Source organism: Macaca mulatta, chromosome 11 (assembly GCF_049350105.2).
Source record: "Macaca mulatta isolate MMU2019108-1 chromosome 11, T2T-MMU8v2.0, whole genome shotgun sequence".
Taxonomy (NCBI): domain Eukaryota; kingdom Metazoa; phylum Chordata; class Mammalia; order Primates; family Cercopithecidae; genus Macaca; species Macaca mulatta.
In genome coordinates, this window is record NC_133416.1 from 8,247,095 (window position 1) to 8,261,344 (window position 14,250).

Below are 14,250 nucleotides of genomic sequence, written 5' to 3' on the forward strand. Positions count from 1 at the left end.
AGTAAACACACATGTGCATGTGTCTTTATAGCAGCATGATTTATAATCCTTTGGGTATATGTCCAGTAATGGGATGGCTGGGTCAAATGGTATTTCTAGTTCTAGATCCTTGAGGAATTGCCACACTGTCTTCCGCAATGGTTGAACCAGTTTACAGTCCCACCAACAGTGTAAAAGTGTTCCTATTTCTCCACATCCTCTCCAGCACCTGTTATTTCCTGACTTTTTAATGATCGCCATTCTAACTGGTGTGAGATGGTATCTCATTGTGGTTTTGATTTGCATTCCTCTGATGGCCAGTGATGCTGAGCATTTTTTCACGTGTCTGTTGGCTGCATAAATGTCTTCTTTTGAGAAGTGTCTGTTCATATCCTTTGCCCACTTTTTGATGGGGTTGTTTGATTTTTTTCTTGTAAATTTGTTTAAGTTCTTTGTAGATTCTGGATATTAGCCCTTTGTCAGATGGGTAGATTGTAAAAATTTTCTCCCATTCTGTAGATTGCCTGTTCACTCTGATGGTAGTTTCTTTTGCTGTGCAGAAGCTTTTTAGTTTAATTAGATCCCATTTGTCAATTTTGGCTTTTGTTGCCATTGCTTTTGGTGTTTTAGTCACGAAGTGCTTGCCCATGCCTATGTCCTGAATGGTATTGCCTAGGCTTTCTTCTAGGGTTTTTATGGTTTTAGGTCTAACATTTAAGTCTTTAATCCATCTTGAATTAATTTTTGTATAAGGTGTAAGGAAAGGATCCAGTTTCAGCTTTCTGAAATATGGCTAGCCAGTTTTCCCAGCAACATTTATTAAATAGGGAATCCTTTCCCCATTTCTTGTTTTTATCAGGTTTGTCAAAGATCTGATGGTTGTAGATGTGTGGTATTATTTCTAAGGGCTCTATTCTGTTCCATTGGTCTATATCTCTGTTTTGGTCCCAGTACCATGCTGTTTTGGTAACTGTAGCCTTGTAGTATAGTTTGAAGTCAAGTAGCATGATGCCTCCAGCTTTGTTCTTTTGGCTTAGGATCGTCTTGGCAATGTGGGCTCTTTTTTGATTCCATATGAACTTTAAAGTAGTTTTTTCCAATTCTGTGAAGAAAGTCATTAGTAGTTTGATGGGGATGGCATTGAATCTATAAATTACCTTGCCCAGTATGGCCATTTTCACAATATTGGTTACTAGTAAGATTGACTTTCTCCTTATGTTTATTGGTCCTTTTCCCATTTTAAAATCTGAATGTTTGTCTTTCTCTATTTTTGTATTTTGTGTTAGATTTTTGTATTATTTTTCATTGATTTTTAAGAGCTTGGTACAAAGTAAAGATATTATTCTTTTAGCTATCAAATATGCTGAAAACTGTCCAGGTGCAGTGGCTCACGCCTGTAATCCCAGCACTCTGGGAGGCTGAGGCGGGTGGATCACTTAAAGCCAGGAGTTCAAGACCAGCCTGGCCAACATGGCTAAATCCTATCTCTACTAAAAATACAAAATAAAAATTAGCTGGGTGTGCTAGCAGGCGCCTGTAATCCCAGATACTCAGGAGGCTGAGGCAGGAGAATCGCTTGAACCCAGGAGGCAGAGGTTTCAGTGAGCTGAGATTGTGCTACTGCACTCCAGCCTGGGTGACAGAGTGAGACTCTGTCTCAAAAAAAAAAAAAAAAAAAAAAAAAAAAAAAAAAAAGCTGTAAACAGGAGCTGCTTTTTAAAACCCAAAACAGTGGATTTCATGTGACAGCTCTTTGGGGAAGAGGTAATATCATGGGGTGCTGTGTGAATTATGCAATAAAAAGTTCTCAGTATGCAGGCCTTCCATCTACCTGGTGTTGATTAAAACACCTGCCCCCCATTAGAGAACTTGAGTTAAGGTGTATTATTTTAACAGATCAAAACTCTGGGGAAATGTCTCATTAATCCAGTTTTTTGTATTATTTAATATTTAAAGGAAAACTCATTCCTCTCTATCAAGAAATCACTTATTAGATTTTCAGTAGTGCCCTGAGGCACCATGGAAAAATATAAGTTGGTTTTGATGGAAAAAGGACATAGAGCATAAAGAACCAAAGTAAAAAGATGGTAAAACCCCCACAGAAGGGAAGGAGGCCCTAGAAGCTAGATAAATGGAGGTAATAAAGCAAGATAAATCCTCAAATCAGGAACTATTTCACCATTACAGACCAGAGCCCACAGCATACTTGCCTGGAACATACTCTATAAATGGAACCAGAAATAGAATAAGACAAAGGAAAAAGTAGTATTATGATTCCTCTCTGAGGGGACTGGGTGCCATGGCTCACACCTGTAATCCTACCACTTTGGGAGGCTGAGGCAGGTGGATCACTTGAGGTCAGGAGTTTGAGACCAGCCTGGCCAACATAGTGAAATCACATCTCTACTGAAAATACGAAAACTAGCTGGGCATGGTGGTACACACCTGTAATCCCAGCTACTCAAGAGGCTGAGGCAGGAGAATTGTTTGAACCTGGGAGGCAGAGGTTGCAGTGAGCGGAGATCACGCTGCTGCACTCCAGCCTGGGTACCAGAGGGAAACTCTATCTCAAATAATAATAATAATAATAAGAGGAAGAATTCCTCTCTGAGAGACTGTGATATGTAGCTGAAAGTAATTAAAAATACTACGTAAGAACCTCATAAAAGACACATTTGAGTAAAGGCAGGTAGTTTAACTGGAGTGTTGTGGCTCATGCCTGTAATTGCAACACTTCGGGAGGCTGAGGCAGGCAGATCATTTGAGTCCAGGAATTTGAGACCAGCCTAGGCAACACAGTGAAACCCTGTGTCTACAAAAAATAGAAAAAATTAGCCAGGTATGGTGGCATGCACCTGTAGCCCCAACTACTCAGGAGGCTGAGGTAGGAGGATTGCTGAAGCCCAGGAATTCAAGGCTGCAGTGAGCCATGATCACACCACGGCACTTCAGCCTAGGCAACAGAGTGAGAGTCCATCTCTAAATAAATAAATAAATAAAAATTTTAAAAAAGCAGATAGTTTCTGACCACCCCACTAAGGAAGATGAGTCAGATCAACTGCAAAGTTTACCTTCTGTCTCAGAGAGGCATGCAAGTTTAGGGTCTGAGCAGAATTGCTTGAAATGTCAGGAAGAGGCTGAGCACTGTCCTCTGTGTCTTTCCTCTCTATTCCTCCCCTGTGGAGGGAAAGTTAAATGTTAAATTTGAACTCAGTTGAACATGAACACAAACAATAGTCACCAAGTCCCGGAGCAGGTTGCATGAGCCCCTTGAGGCATTCGTCCAGTACAGTTTAGGAGAAATCTGTTTCTGTACGTTAGTTACTGAAAAACAACAGACAATTGCAAAAACAAGTTAAACTTTCTGCGTTCCTTGAGGCCAGTCATGAAGGGCCCTCATGACTTGGCCCCATGCCAAACAACTCCTTACAGAAAGAGATAGGGTCCCAGACTGTACTGAAGCTTCATGAGACCTCTAGTTGTCTGTGCATGGATGAATGGCTGACTCTGGAGCCCAGGCTGTTGCTTCCCAGTCTGGTGATGAATCCTCCATAGTCTGGTGAGTGTAAAAAAAAAAAAAAAAAAAAAATATATATATATATATATATATATATATATATATATGTATCTTTTCCCTTCTTCCCTTTCTATTGCAATTTGCTTATTATATGATTTGCTTATTATATTTGCACGGCCATTTACATGAGATAAAGGTTGTTTACCCTTAAAGGTATCTGTGTGTGTCTTTTCTTTCCCCCTCACACATTTCCCACACAGAACATCCCCTAGGCAACAAACAGTCTTTTGTTCAAATAAATTTTGAAGAAATGTATAAAAAATATTGTTTGAAAGGCTACTGGAGGGGCTACCTCTCTCAATCTCACCCTGGCTCCAGGGAGGTGGTGGGATGGGAAGTAGAGAAATACTGTAGTTTTCATGGGGCTCACTTTAATGCTCAAGTTTGCTCCCTCCTTCTTTCCTTACAAAAGAAAGAAAAAAAGAAAAGAAGGGTAAAAGTCAGAAGGTTTATTTGGTTAAAAACATATTCCTTTCCTTGCTTATAAAGCAAGGTTAATAGAAGCCCACTATCTCTTATCCACAATTCCATTTGATTTTCAGAGCTGAAAAGCTCTGACAATCAAAAGCGTTTTTCATATCTCATTTGGCAGCAAAGCCTGACCTGACAGGAGGTGAAACTAACTATAGCCTTTATTTATCTTAAATAATGGGAAGACTAATATATTTTACTATAGAAATATTTATGTATATGATTTCAGGATGCTGCCCCAGGTCCTGCTAGGGGAGTAGAGATGGTTCTATGTACCATATGACCTTTCTAAAAACTGAAAAATTCTGACTTCTAAAACATTTTAACCATGTGGGGTTTAGATAAGGAATAATGTTCAAAGATTTGTCACAAGGTACAAGTAAAGAATGTTCACGAAGCATCCAGAACAGTGCCTGACACCTGGAAAACAGGAGCTTCATTTTCCTCTCCTTGTAGTTTTGCCTATGTGAATAAGGAGCCCTTTTTCAAAAGTTAGCTCCAGGCAGCTGAACCTGGGCCAGATATTACAAATAAAAAACTGGGTGAAAAAATATTTGCAATTTATTTAACAGGCAAAGAGTTAATATCCCTAATATGTAAGGAGTTCTTAAAGAAGAAAAAGCCAAATCTGGTAGGAAAGTAGGCAAAATACATGAATGAATAGTTCACAGGAAAAAATAAATGCTCCTTAAATATTAAAAAATATTTAAAAATAAAATGTTAAAATTTTAAAATTAAATTTTATTTGGAAATATCATTATAAACTCAATTTTTAAAAAATTATATTTCCTAGCTCTGTGTACCAGAAGTCCTGGAAGCAGTGGCATCTAATAGTAAGATGCCATTGCTTCTGGAGCCCAAATCTTGATTTCTAAACATCATTCTTGATATAAGGGGCTCCTTGGTAAAAATATCTCCACAGGTGGAGCACAAAAAATACCAGGCGAGCTTTTTTTTTGCCTTCTCTTTCCCTCTCCCAACATGGCAGCCTCAGCAAAAAAGAAGAATAAGAAGGGGAAGACTATCTCCCTAACAGACTTTCTGGCTGAGGATGGGGGTACTGGTGGAGGAAGCACCTATGTTTCCAAACCAGTCAGCTGGGCTGATGAAACGGATGATCTGGAAGGAGATGTTTCAACAACGTGGCACAGTAATGACGACGATGTGTACAGGGCGCCTCCAATTGACCGTTCCATCCTTCCCACTGCTCCACGGGCTGCTCGGGAACCCAATATCGACCGGAGCCGTCTTCCCAAATCGCCACCCTACACTGCTTTTCTAGGGAAGCTACCCTATGATGTGACAGAAGAGTCAATTAAGGAATTCTTTAGAGGATTAAATATCAGTGCAGTGCGTTTACCACGTGAACCCAGCAATCCAGAGAGGTTGAAAGGTTTTGGTTATGCTGAATTTGAGGACCTGGATTCCCTGCTCAGTCCCCTGAGTCTCAATGAAGAGTCTCTAGGTAACAGGAGAATTCGAGTGGACGTTGCTGATCAAGCACAGGATAAAGACAGGGATGATCCTTCTTTTGGCCGTGATAGAAATCGGGATTCTGACAAAACAGATACAGACTGGAGGGCTCGTCCTGCTACAGACAGCTTTGATGGCTACCCACCTAGAAGAGGTGATGATAGCTTTGGAGACACGTATCAAGATCGTTATGATTCAGACCAGTATCGGGATGGGTATCGGGATGGCCCACGCCGGGATATGGATCGATATGGTGGCCAGGATCGCTATGATGACCGAGGCAGCAGAGACTATGACAGAGGCTATGATTCCCGGATAGGCAGTGGCAGAAGAGCATTCGGCAGTGGGTATCGCAGGGATGATGACTACAGAGGAGGCGGGGACCGCTATGAAGACAGATAGGACAGACGGGATGATCGGTCGTGGAGCTCCAGAGATGATTACTCTCGGGATGATTATAGGCGCGATGACAGAGGTCCCCCTCAAAGACCCAAACTGAATCTAAAGCCTCGGAGTACTCCTAAGGAAGATGATTCCTCTGCTAGTACCTCCCAGTCCAGTCGAGCTGCTTCTATCTTTGGAGGGGCAAAGCCTGTTGACACAGCTGCTAGAGAAAGAGAAGTAGAAGAACTGCTACAGAAGGAACAAGAGAAGTTGCAGCATCAGCTGGATGAGCCAAAACTAGAACGACGGCCTGGGGAGAGACACCCAAGCTGGCGAAGTGAAGAAACTCAGGAACGGACGGTCGAGGACAGGAAGTGAGTCATCACAGACTGGGACCTCCGCCACATCTGGCAGAAATGCACGAAGGAGAGAGAGTGAGAAGTCTCTAGAAAATGAAACACTCAATAAGGAGGAAGATTGTCACTCTCCAATTTCTAAACCTCCCAAATCTGATCAGCCCCTAAAGGTAATGCCAGCCCCTCCACCAAAGGAGAATGCTTGGGTGAAGCGAAGTTCTAACCCTCCAGCTCGATCTCAGAGCTCAGACGCAGAGCAGCAATCCCCTACAAGTGGTGGGGGAAAAGTAGCTCCAGCTCAACCATCTGAGGAAGGACCAGCAAGGAAAGATGAAAATAAAGTAGATGGGATGAATGTCCCAAAAGGCCAAACTGAGACCTCTAGCCGTGGACCAGGAGAGGGAGGGAACAAAGACCACTGGAAGGAGTCAGATAGGAAAGATGGCAAAAAGGATCAAGACTCCAGATCTGCACCTGAGCCAAAGAAACCTGAGGAAAATCCAGCTTCGAAGTTCAGTTCTGCAAGCAAGTATGCTGCTCTCTCTGTTGATGGTGAAGATGAAAACGAGGGAGATTATGCCGAATAGACCTCTACATCCTGTGCTTTCTCCTAGTTTCTCTCCACCCTGGAACATTCGAGAGCAAATCAAAACCTTTATCCAGACAAGACAAAATAAAACTCACCATCTCCTGAAGACCTTTCTTACCTTTTTTAAAAAACAAAAAATGAAATTATTTTGCATGCTGCTGCAGCCTTTAAAGTATTGAAGTAACTGGAGAATCGCCAATATAGCCAGAGAGAAAGGGACTACAGCTTTTTAGAGGAAGAGTTGTGGTGCATTATGTCACCACACAGTTGCCAGTGTGATTAGTGCCTAGGGGCCTCCATTTAGCAGAAATGGTAATGACAGTGATAATAACGTCTGGGACCTGGTTGGGCAGTAGGGGAGGGAGGTAGAAGGAAAATTGTGAGATTTCTACCTTTTAGTTTTTATCCTATTGTGGCATATATGAATTCTCAAAATATTATCTGAATAAATTTTCCACTCTTGGAAAGGTAGATTTAGCCTCAAGTTGTTTTAGTCTCCAGGAGGCTGCCAGCCCCTCCTCTTATTTAATTCTGAGTTTTGGGGGCCAGCCTAGGGGGAATTTTTTTTAACCCCCCAGGGGGGTAGCTGGGAGTGAGACTATAAGCCATAAAGAATAGGACTGCATTGGACCAAAATAAATGGGAAAATCGTGGTTTGAAAAGAAGCTTTTGGGAAGTGATGAGTCATTTTGTACCAGGTAATAGGGGAAAATTGTGTGACCTCCAGCAAACACATGAACGGTTATTTCCTGGAGCCGGAAGCACTTGGGGGTCGTGGTAATTCCCAGTGTTTTCTGTGTCCTAGTTTTACCCTTTCTAAACACTGTCCTTTTTGAAAGTTTGAATATATCCACATCCTGTTGAAACGTTGAAACTAAAAACTTAGACTCTTGTGGTCATCTTAAGTTCTTCGTGCTACTCTTAACCTCCCAAAAAGCAATCTCTTAAGTCACATAGATGATGTCTTGGGCATTTTCTCTCTCAGCCATGGAGAGCTGTGAAAGGAAGAATCGCTGCTTTTCTCAAGCAAATCGGTTTCTTGATGTCTTTTGGTTCTCACTCCTTGCCTGCTCCTGATGCTTTGACCTCTTTTATAGATCAGAGTGCTCTAGAATAATGGATGGTCTTGGATGGTGGATAAATAGGGACAGGGACAGTTAAATTGGGAGCCTTTTTTACAACCTTGATGAGTTTTTTTCCCCCCATGTTTCCTTCTCCACTGAAATGCTACACCAATGCTTGTTGGATTCATGAGGTAGCCAGAACAATGTGTTGTTTTTCTTTATTATTTTTTTTAAAGCTTCCCTTGAGAGAATAAATGGTAATGGAGAGAACTATTTAACAAGGTCCTGGTTTCTCTTGCAACACAGTAGCTAAATTTGCCTGCTTGTATGTGCATTTTTGTAGGGATCGGCTTGGTAGACAGTATTAGCAGAGAAACGACACCTTGATCTTGGTTTGCAAGCCCGTCTCCCATCAGTCCTAGATTAGGCCCTGTTCATCCATGCAGGGGTGTTGGTTTATGCGTGCTGCAGCAGTGGGCATAATATAATTTACCCAGTTGACAAAGGTGTGTACCAAGTGAATTTAAATAATTGGTGTGGATTGGCCAGTAGCTAAGAAGTGGGCTTTTAAAGAGTGTTGAAGATTGAAAGGTTTATTTATTTATTTATTTATTTTTAAAAATTTTTTTTAAAAAGGAAAAACCATTGATTGTAGATAATGAAAAGCTAGGGTTTGCCCTCTTCATGTCTACTCTCCTTCCAAATAGTTATATCCAAAACTGTTTTTCCCTCTCCCCTGCCTTGTCTCCCCTATTAAAATAGAAATGGGGATTAATGTCCCGCTCCTGAATACATGTAAAATTTGTACAAAAATATCTTCTATGAAAATGATTTGTAATCTGTAGACTTATTACCTGGGAGATGTCTTGATGTAAAATACCATCCTTTGGGTTGTGGGTTTTTTGTTTTCTCCAAATAAATCTGATCTTTAAAGTTCAAACAAACAAACAAACAAAATACCAGGCGAAACTGGGACTTCTTTCTGCATCAGAAAGTAAACAAGTGATCAAAAAATGATATTGATATGTCAAAAGGATACAAAAATCAACTAGAGAGAGCTCTCACTGGCCAAATTTGAGACAATTTATGTATCAAAAAGAATAATCAAGGCAATTGGTTAAAAAAAACAACATAGAATCTTTAACATTCCAAGTCTACAGTGATACTCAGGGTGGACTGGGGGATGAAAGGGTGGAGGGAGAAAAATTATTTTTAGAGGAAAACTCTGGTTAGTAAAAGTAGAAGGAGTAATAGAATTTAGAAATCAACATTTTGCAGTTTCCAATGATTGATTCAGGTAAGGATCATAATTGGATGCTATGTCCTCTAGGTGAAAGTCACACTTGTAAAATGTGGCTGACACCATCTGAACCAACTGAACAAATTTAACATCATCAATAGTGGGACAGTCTGACATCATGTGCCTAGTAAGATGGTGCAATGCATTATACATGGATTATTTATGAAAAGTCCTGCTAAAAGTGTTTAGCCTGAATCTAATCTGGCTCCAGCTTAATTTAAACCTAAGTCTGTGAAAGTTTTAAAATATATTACCCATTTCCCTCCAGAAAGATGACCTCAATTTGCACTCTCAGCAAAGTAGTAGACTGCCAGTTTCCCTGAACAAGTTAATTGAGACCACGAGGACAAAAAAATACACATGCAGTATGTGAGATCCTCATCAAGACAACTGACCTGGATTCTTCTCAAAGACAATGGGGAATAAAAGCAAGAGAATTTTTCTACATTGCAGGAGACCTACTTGAATCCTGGATTTTTAAAAAAGCTATAAAAGACATTTTGGGACAATTGACATTTTTAGTGTGGAATGGTTATAAATGATATTTAGGAATTATGAATGTCTTTGATGTGAAAATATCTAAGGTCATAATATTCTCCTATTATGGCTATGTGGGAGAATGTCCTCATGTTTTAAAGATGAATGCTGAAGAATTTAAAAAAGAAAATAATGTCTGCAACTTACTTTCAAATGGTTTAGAAAAATCATGTAAATAGGGCAAAAAGTGAAAATACCCCCAATTCTTCTGACTCCGAAGGTCCACAAAACATACTTGAAAAGCCACTGGGCTACGCAATGAACAATCTGGATTCCCCAAATGAGTACTTATGATGGTGGCTGGGTGGAGCTCCTGGAAACCTGACATCTATCCATTTGTGTATGTCTCTCCCAGTGCCTCAACACCTGGAGTTCCTTAAGGCAGTTTCATGAATGAATTTGTTCCCACCGGTTCTTTTTCTGACATGTGAAAGCTTTTATAATCTCAGATCCTGTCTCTTTATCTCAGAATAAAGAAAGCTCCCCTCAGCATCTATGTCAACACAGACAAAGGGTTCAATCTGCCAAAAATGCCGCAGCAAAGTCTGGCTCTTGACTACAATTGGGGTGTGGGACGAGGTGGCTTTTTCCTCTGATTTCACAACCTCTCAAGCAAATGGATTTTTATTGTTTCTTTTTCTTCTGTAAGCTAAAGGAACTAGGGCCCTAGGGTGGCTTCTACCACTAAGTTTCATCCTTTACCACCAACTGACTCAAGAAAAAACTGTGCAATAAGAGACCACAAACAACGTCCTGAAACATGAAAATAAAATGCATATATTTTCACCTGAATATTTAGAACAATAGGACTTAGCATTAGAAGACTGGGTTCAGATCCTGATTCTGCTTTTAACAAGTATTGGACGGGTTATGGACAACTCACACCCTGTTAAGTCTCAGTCATTTCACCTGTAAAACTGGGGGGCTAATGATAATAATAGCTCTGAAAATAAAATGAAGAATAACCATGGAAATGAGTTAATGGCTATCAACGTCCTTTGCATTATGAAATGGCTATAAAATGATCCTAGCTAGTCTAGCTAACTGAATTAATAAATCAATAACCTGAAGTCCAACAAAGACATGACTTGATTGACATTATAGCACAAATTCAAATTAACAAATGAACAATCTGAGGTTCAACAAGGACATGACTTTATTGACATTACAAAGCAAATGTATTTATCTGTTCAACAGTCTCTCTCCTGGGTTAGGACTTAACACTAAAATATGGAGATGAATGAGACTGTCCTCTCAATGCACGTAGATGTATTTGTAGAGATCCATATAGATACATAAGAAACACAGCTGTCTTGCCAAATTTACTGAGTCATCACAGCACCATACTAAGAGTTTGGGTATACTACCTCACTGAAGCTTATGACTGTCCTATGAGATAGCGCCTATTATTATCCCCATCTTATGAATAAGAAAAATGATACAAACGAAGGAGAGATTATAAAGGCCTGAAAAATATCAGTGAGAATGTAGGAGAAGGAATGAACTTTAGATTGAGCAGGTTAAATATGCAGGACATAGGAAACCAATGGGATATAAGGATTAAGGAAAAAAGAGATGACAAGAAACTGTGTTGCTATAATTGGGCAAATGTTACTGCCATACAGAGGGAAGAATAGGTTGGTGGGGAAAATGTCCACTCATTTAACCAATATTAACTGAGCACTTAATATGTGTCTGACAATATTATAAGCTCTAGGGATACAGCAATAAACAATATTGGTAAGAATTCCTATCTTCCTGAACTTATATTCTAGGAACAAGAGAATATGTTCAAGAATTGTTATGTTCTTGATTTTCTGAGGTGCTCATTGAACATTTGGGTGAAGATGTCCAGCAAATACCAGGAAATAGTTGGAGAAATGGGTTTAAATCTCAAAAGAGTTGCTTAAATGAGAGATGAACTTGGGGAATCTTCAGTGTATAAATGGTGATTGAATTTATGAACATGAATGAGGTCACCCAGGCATAGAATATAGTTCCAGAAGAACAGCAGGCTAAAGGCGAAGCCCCCGCAATGCCAATATTTAAGAAGAGTCCAGGAAAGAGATGAAGAAGGAAGAGTTAGACAGGTAAAAGGAAACGCAGAAGAGAATGATATGATAAAAACCAAGGAAAGAGAAAGTTGTAAGAAGAATTGGTTAATAGTTTCAAATGCTGCTAAGAGATCAATATGTATAATGAAAAACTGAATGTGGCACCCAGAGGGTCCCTATGATTATGGCAAAAGCAGTTTCAGGAGAGAAGGAAATGATTGTTTTGTAAATATATCGTAAGGACTCATCATTAAAATGACATTTTGTAATTATATTAGTTAACGGCAGACAAGAATGATTTATTCAACAAATACTTATTGAGTATCTACTATGTGCCAGATATTGTTCTAAACCCTGGACATATAATAGTGAATAAATCAGACAAGAGCTCTGCTTTTTTGGAGTCCACATTCTAATGAGGAGACAGGCAGGAAATAAGCAAATTAATCAGCAAATAGCTCATGTAAAACCAGATGAGGAGTGCTACTTTAGAATGGGCAGTGGAATGAAATTCTGAAGACATGACATTTGGGTTGAGACCTCATGAACAAGAATCAGTTATATGGAAATCTGAAGCAACACACTTAGGTTGAGGGAACAGTGAATGCCAAAGTCCTGAAGTAGGAACCACCTTGGCATGTTCAATGAACACAAAAAAAGCGTGGTGAGCAAGGGGAGGACAGTGGCAGGAGATGAGGCTGGAGATGTGGGCAAAAGCAGACACGTAGAGCAGCAGTTCTCAATCCTCACTGCTCACCAGAATCCCCAGAGGAGCCTTAAAAATATAGATGACTGGGTCCCCACTCCCAGAGAAGCTGATTTAATGGGTCTGAGGTGGGACTCAGGCATAGGTCTTTTGCAAAATGCCCTGGGGATTCTGATGGATAGCCAAGGTTGAGACTAATATTGAGACTTCCAGCACTTTGGGAGGTCATGGCAGGCAAATCAGTTGAGGCCAGGAGTTTGAGACCAGTCTGGCCAACATGGTGAAACCCCATCTCTACTAAAAATACAAAAGTTATCCAGGCATGATTGGGCACACCTGCAATCCCAGCTATTCAGGAGGCTGAGGCATGAAAATTGCTTGAACCAGGGAGGCGGAGGTTGCATTGAGCTGAGATTTCACCACTGCACTTCGGCCTAGCCAACAGAGTGAGACTCTGTCTGAAAAAAAAATTATATATATATATATGTGTGTGTGTGTGTGTGTGTGTGTGTGTGTGTATCAGAAAATTTTTTAAAAAGAAGAGACTTCCAGAGATTCTGTAGTAAAGAGAATATCAGTGAAAGAGTGTGTGTGGAAGAAGAGAATTAATATAAGTTGAAACTGGTAAGCCAAAGAATCATTTCAAAGAACATTCCCCCATGGAGAAATTTGAGCAATCTTAATTGCCAGACCTCCTGAGAACATAAAAGCTTTACCTGCCAAGAAAACTTGGCTCAAGAAGCACCAACTAATAAAATGTAAGACTTTTTATCTTCCAAGCTAACTCACATGTACTGAATTGGTAATACGTACCAGATATTGTATACTAAGCAATTCACTAGATGATCTAGTATCTTCACAACAATTTCATGTTATCTGTGAGTAAGACCGGATTTAGAGAGGACAGTACTCATCTTGGAGAGATGTAGTGTCTTATGTAATGGCACACAACTATTAAGTAGCAGAGGTGCATCTCCCTGACTCGAAGTCTATGATCATTACTGCTGCAAGACCTAGTTTGCTGAGGTTACAAAATGGCCAGTCTAATTTTTCAACTACTGCTCTCTAGGAAAGTGCTCTCGGGTTCTGTTAGGAAAAACTACACCAGCCGGCCATGGAGGCACATGTCCTTAGTCCCAGACACTTGGGAGGACAATGTGAGAGGATCACTTGAGCTCTGGAGGTCGAGGCTGCAGTGAACCACAATAGCACCACTACACTCCAGCCTGGGCAATAGTGTGAGACTCCGTCTCAGAAAAAATAGTTATTTGCCAGAGATTGGGAAAGAAAGAAGAAAGAAAGAAAGAGAGAAAGAGAGAAAGAGAGAAAGAGAGAGAGAGAGAAAGAAAGAAAGAAAGAAAGAAAAGAAAGAAAGAAAGAAAGAAAGGAAGGAAGGAAGGAAGGAAGGAAGGAAGGAAGGAACTTGGCAGAAATAAAATCAATCTAGAACACTGTGGTAAAACAACTGTGGTAGTTATTACCCAGTTATCCACCCCTGTATTAGTCTATTCTGTTATTGCTATAAAGAAATACCTGATTAAAAAAAAAGAAAAAAAAGAGGAATACCTGAGACTGGGCAACTGGGTAATTTATAGAGAAAAGAGGTTTAATTGGCTCATGGTTCTGCAGGCTGTACAGGAAGCATAGCAACTTCTTGCTGCTTGAGGGACCTCAGGAAACTTACAGTCATGGCAGAAGGCAAAGGGGCAGCCAGCACTTCACGTGGCTGGAGCAGGAGGAAGAGAGATGGGGGAAGGTGC

At 40.3% G+C, this 14,250-nt stretch overlaps 1 protein-coding gene, 1 long non-coding RNA gene and 1 pseudogene across 5 annotated transcripts in view; 2 read left to right on the top strand and 1 right to left on the bottom strand.

The window, feature by feature from the left end:
* PEX5 (peroxisomal biogenesis factor 5) overlaps nucleotides 1-14,250 on the top strand; it is a 60,123-nt gene that overhangs the window by 39,427 nt on the left and 6,446 nt on the right. The gene's annotated exons all lie outside the window — the stretch shown is intronic.
* Nucleotides 1-14,250, bottom strand: part of LOC114670776 (uncharacterized) — an 80,246-nt gene that overhangs the window by 12,663 nt on the left and 53,333 nt on the right. The window contains exons 4-5 of one of the 3 annotated variants that reach the window (XR_013400839.1): nucleotides 8,748-8,875; nucleotides 3,051-3,156 (exon numbers count right to left, since the gene is read on the bottom strand). This is a non-coding gene — a long non-coding RNA (uncharacterized LOC114670776). Of the gene's footprint in view, nucleotides 1-2,882; nucleotides 3,157-8,747; nucleotides 8,876-14,250 lie in introns of all 3 variants that reach the window. The other 2 variants (XR_013400843.1, XR_013400842.1) reach the window with 2 other exon arrangements.
* LOC715215 (eukaryotic translation initiation factor 4B pseudogene) lies at nucleotides 4,974-6,935 on the top strand (annotated as a pseudogene). Its single transcript, XR_001447876.3, has one exon. The product of XR_001447876.3 is annotated as a eukaryotic translation initiation factor 4B pseudogene (transcript).